This window comes from Otolemur garnettii, unplaced genomic scaffold (genome assembly GCF_000181295.1).
Source record: "Otolemur garnettii isolate 467f Iridium unplaced genomic scaffold, OtoGar3 scaffold00006, whole genome shotgun sequence".
NCBI lineage: Eukaryota > Metazoa > Chordata > Mammalia > Primates > Galagidae > Otolemur > Otolemur garnettii.
The window spans coordinates 29,325,673-29,341,470 of record NW_003852401.1 but is presented as its reverse complement, the minus strand read 5'-3'; the positions used below and the strand labels follow the sequence as shown (position 1 = coordinate 29,341,470).

General features: G+C 36.9%; 1 pseudogene; it reads right to left on the bottom strand.

Moving 5' to 3' along the window:
* Positions 1 to 12,082: 12,082 nt before the first annotated feature.
* LOC100964414 lies at positions 12,083 to 12,646 on the bottom strand (annotated as a pseudogene).
* Positions 12,647 to 15,798: the final 3,152 nt, after the last annotated feature.

Genomic DNA, 15,798 nt, shown 5'->3' with positions numbered 1-15,798 from the left:
TGGGGAGGGCTTCAGGAGGCTGCCGCTCACAGCAGAGGGTGAAGGGGAGCAAGCAGCCCTTGATGGGAGGAAGGAAACCAGAGAGGGGAGAGGGAGGTGCCAGGTTCTTTTAATAAGCAGTTCCTGAGGGAACTAATAGAGTGAGGACTCATATCTATGAGAATGGCATCAAGCTATTCATGTTGGATCTTCCCCATGACCCAACACCTCCAATTAAGTCTAGGTTCCAATATAAGACTTGATGGGACCAAATAATCACATCTAAACTATACCAGTTATGTTTCTCCCATGGCCTACCTCTCAGAGTTTGGGAGAGTCTGGGGTTGGTGGTGGTGAGATCTTTCTTGCATTAGAATCTTGAATGTCAGCAAAAGGTGAACAGATATTCCGGGAGTGGAGAGTAATGTATGTGGAAATAACAGAGAAGGGCTACAGCTATGGTGTATGGTGAGTGGCCTAGATCTTAAAATAGTCAGCAGTTACTTGAGCTGGGAGGCCATGGGATGTAGTAGAAAGACTGGGAAACAGAAGAACTGGGTTCTAGGCCAAGCTTTGTCAAAGCCACCTTCTTTAAAATTGGACCAGATATTTCCTAAAGATCATTCAGGCTAGAAACTACTGTGATTAAGAGCATCTGCAACTTTCTGTTCATCAATATATGTGGTCATTGATTCATGGAGTAGATGATGTTTTCCATGTGTGGGAAGACTGCCTAATACTTATAAGAGAGGGATATCTTAGGTTTGGTGTCAGAACTGGGTACAGGGGACCATAATAAAATTAAAATAATAGATATTTACTGAGTATAATAATCACTATTCCTATTGTTGCTATTCTAACTGTTCTCTATGCCTTTGTTCTCATGAAATCCTGGAGGAGGAAACAGAACCACAGAAGGTTGAAGTCACCTCCCCAGGAAACACAGTAGTGATGAGGTGGCCCGACTGAGCCCCTGCTCCTAACCCCTGCATTGTAATGCATACATAGGGATTAGGTGCAAAGGAAAAGCCAGAACACAGAAGTGGCCTTTAATCTCTCTCAAACTTACATGTTCACTCATCTATGAAACAATTATTTGCTGTGCACCAAGACACCAAGGAGATAATGCGAAAGAAGTCCAGTTCCTATGTTCCCAGGGTTTGGTGTAGTAGGAAAACATGGGGAGTTACACAGGGCTTATAATGCACTGTCAGAAATGTTGATATCCACCAGATACAGTAAGAGCATGCATGTACAGGGGGCATCCTAGAAAAAGTAACCTTTAACTGTAACCTGAAGGCTGAGTATGGCGTGAAGGGAGTGGGTAAAAGAACGAAGAGTGTTTCTAGCAGACAGAGCAAGTGGTAGAACCCGGAGCCAGCTGTCAGCTGTTACACTTTGGACTGGTTGGCTGCTTGACCATCAGTTGAGATTTTGATTTGATAGTTGTGAGTTGGAACCTGGATATTTACATAGCAAATGAAATGGCTTGGGGGCCAGCCTGGTTAGTACACTATGCATTTGAGGTTGATTTGGCTCCAAGAGACCTGCATGGAGATAGGTGGTTCTGCCCTGCATGGACCTTCTGAAGCACATTAGAAGGGGGCAGGGATAGAACCCAGTTACAAAGCAAAGGTTATAACCTTCAAGGGAACTTCTCACCCTGGCTAGATTTGGGTGATATCTGAGAAAGACAGGCTAGAAATTCTGGGAACAGTCTAGTACTGCTTGGGGCAACTGGAGGGTACAAGTTGGAAAAGATACTGAAGTGATATAATGATCATTTTCCTTTTGGTTTGAAAAAAATATTTTAGAGCATATTAAACTCTCAAAGACTAATGGCAGGGGTCTGCCTTGGGACGAGTAGAGTCCAGGTGTCTTGTGTGTGTGAAGTGTGACCGACGTCTGTTAGTATCCTGATACCATTTGATAGTGGTTTACATTAATCCCCTAGGGCAAATGCTATGAACAGCTTATCCAACTTTTATTAATAAATAGCTCTAAAAGAATATAAAGAAAGAATCATCATTTTTTTTATTAGTGACATCTCTGTGCTATTTTTTCAGGGAAATAAGTTCATTGTTCAATATAATGAATAAATATATGAGTTGCCTTTAGAGTACTCATGGGAGAAATTAAGTCAGTTTTCTTTTTAAAATTTTTATCAATTTTTTCTTCTGGATTATGGAACTTTCCTAATATATAAAAAGGTAAAGAGAATAATACAATGAGCATCAGTATATACTTTATTATTCAGTTTAAAATCTTTCCAATTCCATTTTTCCATTTTCCTCTCCTACTTTTTTTTTTTTTGGAGACACAGTCTTGCTATGTCGCCCTTGGTTCAGTACCAAGAGTGCTGTGACATCACAGCTCATGGCAACCTCAAACTCTTGGGCTCAAGCGGTTCTCTTGCCTCAGCCTCCCCTGTAGCTGGGAATAAAGGCGCCCACCACAATGCCTGGCTCTTTGTTTGTTTAGCCAGGCCTGGGCCGGATTCGAACGCACCAACCCTGGTGCATGTGGCCGGTGCCCTAATGGCTGAGCTATGGGCATCAAGCCTCCTACTTTGTTTTTATATTTTCCTTCCCATAACCTTATTGTTGAACTTGATGTTTATCATTTATGTCTGTGGTCCCTAGCCCCTGGGCCACAGAGCAGTAATGACCTGTGGCCTGTCAGGAATGGGCTGTGCAGCCAGAGGTGAGTGACAGGCGAGGGAGCGAAGCTACATCTGCATTTACAGCGCCTCCCATCATTTGCATGATACCTGAGCTTCGCCTCCTGTTAGATAAGTGGCCGATTGTATTCTCAGAGGAAAGGGAAACCCCACTGCACACAGGAGGGATATAGGTTGTGTGTTCCTTATGAGAATCTAATGCCTGATGATCTAAGGTGGAAATGTAATGTGTTTGAATCATGTCATCTTGAAACCATCCTCTACCAACCCTCTGGTGGTGGAAAAATTGTCTTCCATGAAACTGGTCCCTGGTGCCAAAAATTTAGGGACCATTGATTTGGGTCATTCAATAATATCTTTTTATATAAATGTATGACCCCCAAATACATAGTTATTTGGGCATTTTAGAACACCATTTACACATAGCTTCCTGTGTATATATTTCCACAACTTTTTTATGCCCAATATTATGTTTTGAAGATATATCTGTGTATATATTACTATTTCATTTTCATTACTTTATGATATTTGACTGTTCAAAGAGACTGTAATTTATTTATTCTACTGTTGATAGATGTTTAAATTGGAAACAACCTACAAAGTCAAGTTCTTTTACTGATTATAAAGTTTCAGTTATTTAGATTTTGTCATTTATAGTTGCCTCTTTCCTTCATATTCAATGATTATCTAAAAAGTCATAGAACCATTGTTTCAGACAGATTATAGAAAGATAAAGACGACATTGCAATAACCACTAAATTTGTTCATGTGAGTCCAATTACAGTTTGAAACCATGTACCCAAGCATATAATATGAACTAAGGTCGACTTCTAAGTGGAGAGTAGCTGGTTAGCCATGATAAGCCTGAAGCTCTTGTTGTATTCTGTACCCAATATTTTCTACTTCCAGTGAGTTTATTTAAGGAGCCAAGTAAATGGCTCCTTGCAACTTAGAGTGCTTGCATAGGGATTATAGGTGCAAAGGAAAAGCCAGAACACAGAAGTGGCCTTTAATCTCCCTTTTTGCATTGAACCAGTTTTTCAATTTGGTTGAACCAATATTTTTCTATGGTAAAAACATTAACTTTTTCAGGATAGTTGATCAGGTTCACCTTTGAAATGATGAATTATTGTGAGAAAAAGTTACCTGCTTAGATTGTGTGATACTTTTGGCTTTTTCAGTCTTGAATTCTAAAGCAAGACTAGCCTTTGTTTTTAGTCATTCCTAATTTCTAGAAAGTTTTAGGCATATTTGGTTTATGAGCATGGAGGTAGATATCAATATGGCCTAATCACCAGGTATGTATGGGACTATCATCCCCTTCACAAATATCTTTCACAATGGTTGTCATTGATGTTTCAAATATTTTCACCAAAAGAAACATCTTTTCTGTTGTATGACAGAAGATAATTTTATTAAATTTGGGGCAATATAAAGCTTGGCAAATGATTTGAACTTAGATAACAGAGCAGATAACATCATCTGGTAGAAGAAGAAACCTAAATTAACTAACTAAATTGAACTAGAATGAATGGAAAAATTTAAAAAGCAGTGAAAAAGTGTTTCACTGAGTCAATGATATTTGTCAACCTCTCATGTGAAAAATATCTGAGGATTTTAGATGAAAATTTTAGTGTAAGTCAACAGATCAACTATTCCATGAAACTAAAAATGCAAACTTAAGACTATATTAATAGTATAGGAGTAAAATTTCCCAATCCAGGGAAATAATCACCTTGCTGTTTTTAGAGACTAGTCACACAACATCTGGAGATGTGCTTGCAATTCCTGATTCTATGCTGTCATGGGAACTTTGAGAAACTAGGGATCTAGAAACTGACCCAAATATTGAAAGATTGGAAATAGTGCCAAGAAAAAGGGTTTTTATGAAAACCATTTTCTTTAATTACCCACAGTTCTGGTGATGTGATTGACCAGTACTTAACATGGACTGCTTTGACAGACTCAATTAAAATAGACTGAATTAAATTTGACAGACAAAATTAAAACAATGTATACATTGTGACTCTTCCTTTCATAGATTATATAAGACATTTGCTCATTTATTTGCAGCTATATCTCATCACAATTTCTCCAGCTAGGACAAATCGTAAATAGGAAGATAAAAAAAAAGAATCAATTTGGTACATTCTCCAACCTATTGAGAGAGGATAATGGTTTACATTCCTAATTCAGAGTGAATGTTAAGTTTTCAGCTTGCTCAGAGGTTATTCTAGAGGGATATACACGTGTGTGTGTGTGTGTGTGTGTGTGTGTATATATATATATTTTTTTTCCTTGCTATCTCTTTTCTTCTCCCCTCTCAAGCAAACAGTGAAGTGTAGGAGTTGGAAATCTATTCAAGGAGATGAATGGGTTCTCTAGCAGAGTATAAGAATAGTGTGGGGGAAACGTTTTATAACATAGGTGAATAGCTTCGGAGGCTCCTTTTCAAACACATGTTGACATTCGTCAAAAGAAAAGACATTTGAATAATTATTGGTTATAATCATATGTTCAAATGGCCCTGTAAGAGTATTCATGGACTTTAAATGTAGATTTTGATTTGTTTTGTTTTTGGCAAACTTATAAAGTCAATATATTATAATGAAATATAATGTTTCCTTACTGGAATTTCTGTTTAGTAATTTTTTGGAATGTGAATTAATCTGCTCAACTTTGGTGAAGCCTCTTAGAAATGTACCTTTAAGGTGTGTGTGGGAGGTTCCCTCTCACTCAGCCTCACAGCTCCTATCCTATTGAACCTTCAAAAAATACAATATCTTAATGTGGAAAACATATAGTTTCATAATTTTTCTCATTAGAAAGATTGGCATGCATTTTATTTGGATTATGGGATAGTAGAGGTAATTTCAGAGCCATCATAGTAATAATGCATTTCTGGATTCATACTGTCCCATCTTGAGCCTTCTAATCTGAAGCACTGCTGGAACACTCAATTTTCAAAAAAAAAAAAAAAATTAAGTACATTTTTAACCCTAATATGAGTCGGTTGATGTTCTTGACTGTATAAGGAATTTGAAGCCCAGGAATCTTGGATTTAAAATTTAGGATTTTTTTTTTTTTGCTTTTGATTTTACATATTGGCTAATCTGACTCATCTTCAATAGCCTAGGAGATACCACAAAACAGATCAGTGGCCATTCTAAGAACAATTTATATTCTTATAATTCTGTCAAAACTAAGAATTTGATTTCGGAAAAGTCAGCTACTAAATAACTATCAAAATGATTACACTGAACTAAAGAATTTTAGAAACAATTTCTTCATGTGTGAAAGTGAAAAAGGTCTGCTTTTTTTTCTAGGTTATTTCTTGGATTAAATGAGCTACATAACGTTCCTGAAAGCACTTAGCACGCAGCCACAACTACCCAGGAGAAAGGAGGAAAGTAACAGAATTTTGTTGCTCTAAGATATCCAGCCACAGAAAATAAGAATTAAAATGTCTCATAGACATAGCAACTGTTTATAAAATGTGGCAATGTTTGCTAAATAATTCACAAAAGGATTTTTGTATAATCTATAATTGTTAGAATTTATTTGAATTATTACCACCATTGCGCACTGAAGTGTGTGTGGCTTTAAAATTCTTAACATTAGTGCAAAAATGAGGAAAAAGTCATTTTTCTTTTAAGCAATTTAAACTTTAAGCTCCTTATCAATAATCAGAAAAATGATAATTATTTTTTTTGCAGTTTTTGACTGGGGTTGGGTTTGAACCCGCCTCCTCCAGTATTGGGGGCCAGTGCCCTACTCCTTTGAGCCACAGGCACTGCCCTAATTTTTTTTATTTTCTATTTCTTGAAGTCACTTGAAACTTTTGTAGAAGAGAAAATATTCCTTAATCTTCATGAGAGTTTCCTCAACCAAAGGAAAATATATTATTAGTAAAAATGTATACAATCATTTCTATTTGCAGGAAATATATAAAAAATGTATTTTTTAACTTTTTAAGAAATGAACAACCAATAATAATAGGATTTCTTAATGTAAACTGTAAAAACCTAATAAATAGAATTTTTAATTTTTAATTTAAAAAGTTGTTTTGGGTCCGGGCATGGTGGCTCCTGCCTGTAATCCTAGCACTATGGAAGGCCAAGGTGGCCGAGCTCAAGAGCAAGACCCCTTTTCCACTAAAAATAGGAAAAAAACTAGCCAAGTATGGTGGAGGGCGCTTGTAGTCCCAGTTACTCGGAAGGCGAGATAGGATGATCACTTGAGCCCAAGAGTTTGAGGTTGCTGTGAGCTATGATGCCACTGCACTCTACTCAAAAAAAAAGAAAAGAAGAGAAAAAAATTGTGCTGGTTTCATTTCTTTTAAATTTTATCTTGAACTACAGATGATGAATTTATTGTCTGGTGGGCAACAAATTAAACTATTTAATCCAAAATGCACATTTCTTTGTTTTTAAAGCTGTATAGCTATAGCATCCATATAAAAGTTTAAAAACATTAACCACTTTTGAACAGACCTAAGAACATTCCATGTACAAAGACCCTGTCAGTGCCTAGGCAGAAAACAAAACAAAAGAACTTGAATTCTTGGGTGGTGGTGGTGGGAGCTGCAGGTGTTGAAAAGTTCCAAATGTTGGAAAAGAGAGATCCAAAGAGATTACAGGAATTTATTATCCAAATGAGGATAACTTTCAACCGCTAAAATGCTAAACCAGGAATGATTTTGGAAGACAAAGAATAAATCAGAGCTCTCTTGTGAAAAGCAGAATGTACAGTTACCACATATTGCTCCCTTGTTTATTAAAGGGAAGCTCTTTCCCCTTAAGGATTTGCGTACAGGCTTCCCAACAGGGTAGGCAAGTCAGTTTCTCTCACCAGACTTCATTCATGGTTTGTGCCACGTTTTTTTTGCAAGTAATGGAGCGGTGCTGGACCCTAACTAAAGAAATAAAAACAGAAAACAGATTCTTTCTCTGGATCCTCCCCTCCATTCATCAATGCAGTTTTTCCTAAAGCAGACAGCTCCTCCCACCTTCCACCTCCATGGTGTTCCCTTCAGCTGTTCATCTTTGCTTTCCTGTTTCAACCTAGACACCAAGATGGAGATGCCACTGATCTGAATGTTCACGTTTTCTGTCATTGCTTCACCTGCCACCAATCCCTCTTCTCTGTGTTTGCCTCTCTGCTTCCTTTGGCTCTTGGCCAATGGCTCCTGTCTTTCTTGGAAGGCAAATTAAGAATGTTTTTCTTTTGTTTCTCTAGTTTACAACAGGCGAACAGCTGTTAGTGGCACAGGCTTCTTTGCAAAGAGTTTGTGTTCCCTGTAGGTAATTGGAGATTGGTTTACCACGAAACAGCGTAATTAGGCCCTGTGCCTAATTTTGTACTTGTATTGTTGTATGCCTGTTCTTTTTTTTAAAAAAAAATTAAATCCTAACTGTGTACATTAATGCCTTTATGGGGTACAATGTGCTGATTTTATATACAATTTGGAATGCTTACATCAAACTGGATAACATCGCCTTCACCTGACTTACTTAATTGTTGCATTAAGACATTTATACTCTTTAGAGATTTGACATTTGCCCTTGCAATAGGCCTTAAAGTATATCCCTAAAACTGTAGAAGCAGCAGATAAACCTCTAAATCTTGAACCTGCTCTTGGTAAAAATTTATATATGCTAAGCATATAAGTGAAAAATGGTCCTAATAAGAAGGACCAAGATGTATTTATAATTATTATTTCTTTAAATTTGCAAGCTATACAATGCACAGACTATAAGTGTATAGTATGATACTTTGGAGGGCCATTCTTGTTTTATATATCAGTAATTCATTTCTCTTTATTGCCAAATAAAAACATCCAATATACTAATATCCCATATAATGTGTATCCACACACCTGTTGATAGACATTGTCCCTGATTTGAGGATGTTATGAGTAAAACTGCATGCATATACCATATACTTATACAACTCCTTTTAAGTACATATGCTTTTATTTCTTCTGAGAATACACTGTGTGCAATTGCTAATTCTTTTAACAAATAAATGTTTTAAGAAAAATATGCTAAAGAATTTTCCAAAATATGCCACTGGCAGAGTGAAGAGTTCCAGTTGCTTCACATACACACTAATTTTTTATTTTGTTAGGCATTTCAATGTGAGCCATTTTCCTGAATATGTGGTACAATTGGTGGTTTTAATTTCCATTTCCCTGATGATGAATAATGTTCAGAACGTTTTCATGTGGTTATTAAACATTTATCTTATTTTGCGATGTGTAGGCAAATCTTTTGCCATTTTTAAATTTGGGTGTTTGTTTTCTTGTTAGTGAATTGCAGAGAGTTCTTTATATATTCTGTCAGATGTACTGTGAACACTTCTCGGTTTATGTTTTGCCATTTCAGTTTCTTAATAGTGTTTGTGTAATAGCAGAAGTTTTTAATTTGGGTGAAATCCAAATTATGTTTTTAGTTAGTACATTTTGAGTTCTAAGAAATTGCTATCAACTCCATTGATGGGATGGCCCTCTCCTGTGTTTTCTTCTATAAGTTTTATTGTTTTAGCTTTTCAGTTTTTCTGCTGTATAGCTATTATTTTTCTCCTTGCAGCTACTAAGGAACTTGTGAAAGGTACTTTAAAGCCAAGCAAATATCTTGTTTTTCATGAATTTTCCCCTACTAGATATACTACCTATGGATGATTCTTGCCCCTAATTAATTTTTTCTATGATGGCTTTAAAATGGCAGATTTTCATCTCTACCATATTTATTAGTTACTATTCTGTGGAAGGAAGAATCTCTCCAATTTTTCTCACACTCCCCCCCTTCCCCTGGCACAGAGCAATAGATTCCTCTTTTATTCAATAGATTGTAATCAATTTTTATCATGTCTTTTGATCTCAAGTTGTCACAGCTAAGTCCAATGGGTGCCCCTTGAGGATAAGTCCTCATTCCTTTTGAAATCTGTCCATCTGATTTTAAAGAACTTCCTTACATTCTGGCTTAGTACAATGGTTCAAGATCATCTTCTGTTTTCCCTGCGTCAGCCCTAGAATCATGCATTTCTCCAGAAACGTCTGGATCTTTTGTTTCTTCTAGAGGGAAATACTATGTTAGAAACCAGTATCTGGGTGCTGAGTGTGCTGGTTGCTACTGGGATGGTATTACTTAGAGGTTCTTCCAGTGGACAGAGTTGGAATATTAACCATCTACATTTATAAAATTACCTTCTATAATTATTCTATCTAAGTCACTGAAATTCAAGCCAATCCTACACGGCCCTTCTGCACCTTCTTCCATTTCATATTTATATCTCCGTTCTTCCATGTGTTCTAGCTCTCAACACTAACACATGTATTCATTGTCTAATAGAGTACACATAAAATAATTCCAGAATTGCCACCCCATGCCATTACAGAGGGGGCCAATATGTAGAGAATAATTTGTAAATATTTTGTATAATTTTGTACTGACTATTTTGTAAATAAAGGTACATTTAGCTCCAATTTCCCATTTTCCCCTGGGTGGTGATTTTTATGGGTGACCTTTGTGACAGCCTATGTATTTTATGTTCCCACCAGCAATGAATGAATTCCTGCTGCTGGAGATCCTTGCCAGCATATGGGTAGATATTATTTTTTACTTTACATTTTTCCCTTAATAATATATCTTGGAAATTACTTCATATCAGTTCATGGAGCTTAGGAATTACTTTTCCTATTTGCATCATACTCAATTGTGTAGTTCTATCATAATTTATTTAACCAGTCTTTTATATGTGGGCATACTAGTAGCTTCTGATGCTTCAGTAAAGAGCTTTGCATACTTAGGTTTTCATATTTTCAGAAGTATATATTCGGGATAAAGTTCTCGAGGTGAAATTGCAGAGTTGAAGAATAAAAGCTTATATGTGTATATACAGACCACACATGCATAGGTGTGTGTATATGCTTGTGTATATAAAGATCTCAGTAGATATTTCTCCATAAAAATTTGGCACATTTTACACTCCACTTGGCATCATTGGAGAGTGTCTATTTCCCCACCGCATTGCCAGTATAATCTTCTGCACACCTGATGGGGGAGAATTAGGAGAATTAGCGTTCCTGGGTAGTGTTAACTGGTAGTGAAGTTTTTCATCTTTTTAATCTGTTTAAGGGCCATTCTTAAATAATTTCAAATAAATTGTTCGCATCTTTTGCTTATCTCTCCCTTCTATTTTTACATATTTTTTATACTTTAAAAAATTAGCTCTTTCTCTGTGATTGGTGTTGTCACTATTTTCTCCCTATTTGACACTATGGTTTTCTTTGATACAAATGAGATGCCAGAAGTTGAATGTTCTCACATTTACTTTTCTCTCCTCCCCTTTAAGTTAATGTTCACGTCCATAGAAATATTAACATTAGCATGATGATTGGTTGAACAGACTTTTACCATTTTTTTCATTATTTTTTTCTGTCCTGGGATCCAGTCTGATTCCACCTGGCATTTAGTTGTCATATCTCTTCACCCTTCTCCTACTCAACGTCTCTTTCCTTTTCTTTTACAAACACAGTCATGTTGAAGGGTTCTGGTCACTTATTTTATTTTATTTTTTTCCCTTCCTCCTCCAGGTTTATTGGAATAGTTTTACAATACACTTCTATTTTCTAGGACTTCAGTTGCTTCTTCCATCTGACTTTTAAAAACTGATTACAGCAAATGGAACACAGTTGTCTAAGGGATCTAGTATACAAAAATAACATCTTGATTTCTGTGAAAATGCATTTCTCTGCAATTCCTGAATAGCTCCAAATTATGCTAACTCTGAGCAGGGATGTTTACTCTGGGTTTTAGATTAAATCTTTGAAAAAATGTGTTCTAAGCCTTTGTCAACACCATCTATACGTACAGCATCAACGCTGCGATGAAGTGTAGGCGATTACCCCAATTTCTCTCGTATAGCCATTAACACACATGTTTGTCTTTTTATTTTGTTCACTCCCATTCAACTGTATGTTCTAGGTAGGGTCTGATACAGTTGTTACTTTATTTTATTTTACAGCTACTGAGGTCAGACAATCCAAGGCCATCATTGTGCTAAAATTAAAGATACTTATGGAAGTTCATAGACACTTGCAGAATTGGTTTTACCTCCTACATGGGAACATAAAGTTCAAGAAACCCAGGACGGGCTTACTGGTCTGATTCAACTCTTCCCATTTCATCCATCCCTATTCACCAGTGGCACAGAAAGGGGGTTCTTTAACAAAGCCTTATACATAACACCTCTACCAAGCTAAGCAAACTTTTTTTTTGTAGTTAAATGCAGAAAGTCACGTTTTCCACCCCTTTCCTCCTTTTACATGGCAAGTAAAGCTCATTGACCTAGGAGGTGCCTCTATCTGCCAACCTTTGGCCAGTGAAGAGGATTCAGAGAAAATAATACAACCATCAATCAGAAAAAGGAGGGGCAACAAAGGAAAATAATTAGGCTGTAGCCTCAATCGTGCATTCCCGTGCAAGGTGCCGTGACTCGCCACAGCGGGAACAGTTGACTTCACTTGTCTTGCTGCGGTTGATGGCTACATGACCATTTTCACCACACCTATAGCACTTCACTTTGGTGCAGTCTCTTTGAATGTGTCCACATTCTCCACAAGAATAGCACTTCTGCTCATCTGCGTGGTCGCAGTCACGAGCCCGATGGCCTGACTTGCCACAGTTGTAGCAGCATTGCTCTCGCTCTCTCTTAGGCTCCTTGCAGTCCTTGGCAATGTGGCCACCTCTACGGCAGTTATAGCAGGCATCCTCCTGGAGATCACAATCCTTGGCAAGATGATCAGACTCTCCACAGCGATAACAGATGTCTGGAAGAGATGAGGAAACAAAGTGGAAACCCCTATCTGAGGTAAAACCACCTCTGCCACGGCTTCTTATTCCACAGCCATGGCCTCCACCAGCAGGGCATTCCCCGGGCCCGATGGCCAGATGGTCCACACTTGAAGCACTCATGGCTGCTCATGGCTGCAGTTAGATCTTGGGCATCTCAGTGGGCCTGCAACAGGGGAGACTCAGACATAAGCCCAAGGAAGTGGCTCGCAAGGCAGTGGTTATTTTCCTGGTCACTTATTTTTAAAAAATGTTGTTCAGTTTGGGTTTGTGTAATGTTTTCTTGTGAATAGGCTGAGGTTGTGCATATTGGAAAATGCTAATATGCCCATGTTGGAAAGACTAGATGAGTAAATTATGATAGATCCACAGAATTGAGTACTATGCAGATAAGCCCTTCTCAGTGTCTCATACCAGGACATATGATAGTCTCACAGGTTGCTGACCTTGATTATTTGGTGAAGGTGGTGTCTGCCAGGTTTCTCCACTATCCTGTATTAATAGATAATAGGGGATGATACATTGAGATTTTATGAGAATAGCCTGTTTCTGCTTAAACTTTTGCTGGTAAATTTAGTATCCATCAGTGGATTTTGCCAGAAGCAATTCTTTCTATGGTGTTCCAGTAGTCCTTTTTTCATTCCCTCATTCCTTCTGCATTTTTAATTGACATATTTCTGTAAGAAAGAGTTGTCATTTTTCATCAACATGATCAGTTATTTGTGTAATATGGACTTGTGGATATATACTTTATTATTGCAGATATTTAATGTGTAAGATGTTCCACCTTTGGCCTTTGGGAACTCGTTGATGTTGGCTTCTGAGCCCTTTTGACATGTACTGATTTTTGTTTTGGTTGTTGCTTTTTGGCACCTCGAATGCTTCAGGGTACTTTTCTGTTTTTTTCCTGCTCACTCTCTGGAATCTCCACTTCTACAAGGAACATTGGTTATTTTTATTCAAAGATGGTAGTTAGAAACAAAAATCTGGTTGCTAGGTGTGTTCATTGCTACTGAGAGTCACTGCTATTAATCTCTCTCAATGGGTAGCCTAAGAAATATATGTACATATAATATTACAACTCATGCATCCTCGCACATATTCACTTCATAATATTCAACTATATTTACTATGTGTGTATACTACATATAACAAAAGCCATAGTCCATACAGGTACCTCTGACTCTAGCCCAACACCACTGGGTTTATTTTAGCCTCTTCCCTTTCCTTATTTGTAACATTTTTCTCCGATAGTGGCAAATCTGGCCCTCATTATCTACAATGCATTTATACATTTGTTCAACCCTAGCATGCATATAGCTTCAGTGATGCACAGCCATACCCCTATAAGAAACAACTTTATCAAGTAGAGCGCGGTGTTGTGCAGACATGTTTTCGACCTTAGCCTTACAATGTCTAGTCAAAATCTGTTTTCAAAGTTATTTAGGTCGTTTTCATTCCTCAACCTCTTCGGTGTGATTATGTGATTCATTTACAATTTTATTACAGTCTGAATTCCCTCTCTTTCCCTACAACCTGTTTTTCCTTTAAATTTACTTACAAAGAAGTCTTTGTGGTGTCTAGTCCTGAGTTTGGTCAAATGTGTTGAGTCCTGTGTCCACCAGCACAGTTTCATGCAGAGCAGTTTCCTCCCTTCAAAATTCCTCCTGTTGTCCTTTCATAGTCAACCCTTCTCTCTGTCAGTCAGCCTCCAGAAAGCACAGATTTGTTGTCTAACTCTATTGTTTTGTCTTTTTTAGAGTATTAGATGAATGAATCATATATGATATATAGCTGAAGAACAGATCTAATATTATCTTTTCCCAAATGGCTATACAACATTTTATCTAAAAGTATGTCTTTGCCCCAGTGGTCCAAGATACCACTTTCATCATATGCTAAGCTTCCATAAGTTAATGAGTCTATTTTAGAGCCTTTGATGCTATTCATTGTTTTGTCAGTTCACACACTAGAACCCATCCTGCTTCAATTTTGTAGGCTTTGTAGTGTATGTAAATCCAGGTAGAGCTCTTTTCCCCTCATAACTCTCCTACTGTTTTCCTGGTTATTCTTGCATATTTATTTTTCCATTTGGACTGCAGCATCAACTTCTCTAGCTTCAGAAAAAAAAGCTTTGTTGTGATCACCTAAAATTTATAAATTAACTTTGGGAAAACTTACATTCAGATGCTATTCAAAACTTTAAAACAATAATAAGGGGTACTTTTAATTTATGCAAGAACTGTTTATTTCTTTTAAGAATGTTTTTATAATTTCTTTTTATAAAGCTTTTGAAGTTAATTAGCTAAGTTCATTTCTGAGTTTTTCTCTATTATTGCTATTGTGAATTGGGTTTTCTCTTCCATTATATCTTCTAACTTGTTTATTCTTATAAGGATTATTGATTTGAGCATGAGAACTTTATATCTGCTATATTACCTAATTCTTCTACTAGTTGAGTTATATTAGTGATACTATCATGTTATCTACAAATAGGGATAGTTTTATTTTGTTCTTTTCTTATGTCTAATTGCATCAGTTAACACCTTTAGTTAAATAACTTTAAAAAGATGGATATTGGGCATCCCTGTCTTTAACTTTGACCTTAGTAGTAATGTCTATTATGTTTTCTTATCAAGTAAGATGCAGCTGACTCTCAGACTGAGGGAGGGGAGTGTGTATGTGTATGTGTGGGCATGTAAGTGCATGTTAGTGAGGAAGTACCCATCTATTCTTTCTACCCATCTATTCTTTATTAAGGGCTTTTAAAAATTTAAAATGGGTGCTAAATTTTGTCAAAGGCCTTTTGACAGCTAATTAAATACTGCATTTCAGTTGCTGCTTTTTATCATTTTGAATATTTTCATTAATTTATTTTACAGTTTCCATATCTCTCCTGAGAGCCCCATCTCTTTATTTATATATTATCTTTTCTTGTTCAAATTGATCACAGTTCATTCTTATTTTTCAATTCTTTTGCACTAAGTCCAAATTATGCCTTGTAACTGGGTCTGTTTCTGTTTACTTTTCTGTAGACCATGAGTCATAGTTTCACATTTCTCTGCTAATATGCTGGCCATTATGTATGACGCACCAAGGAGACACTGAATTCTGTCATTTCCTTCTGAAGACTGTTGAGAATTGTTATAGCAGGCAGTTACATTACTGGCAGATTACCCTGATCCTCTGAAGGCTTGGTTTCAGGTTTTACTGGAGTAGTGCTAAATCCACTTTGCCCTTAGTCTAAAGAACGTCTTCTAGTCATGGGAGGTGATTTTTATTCCT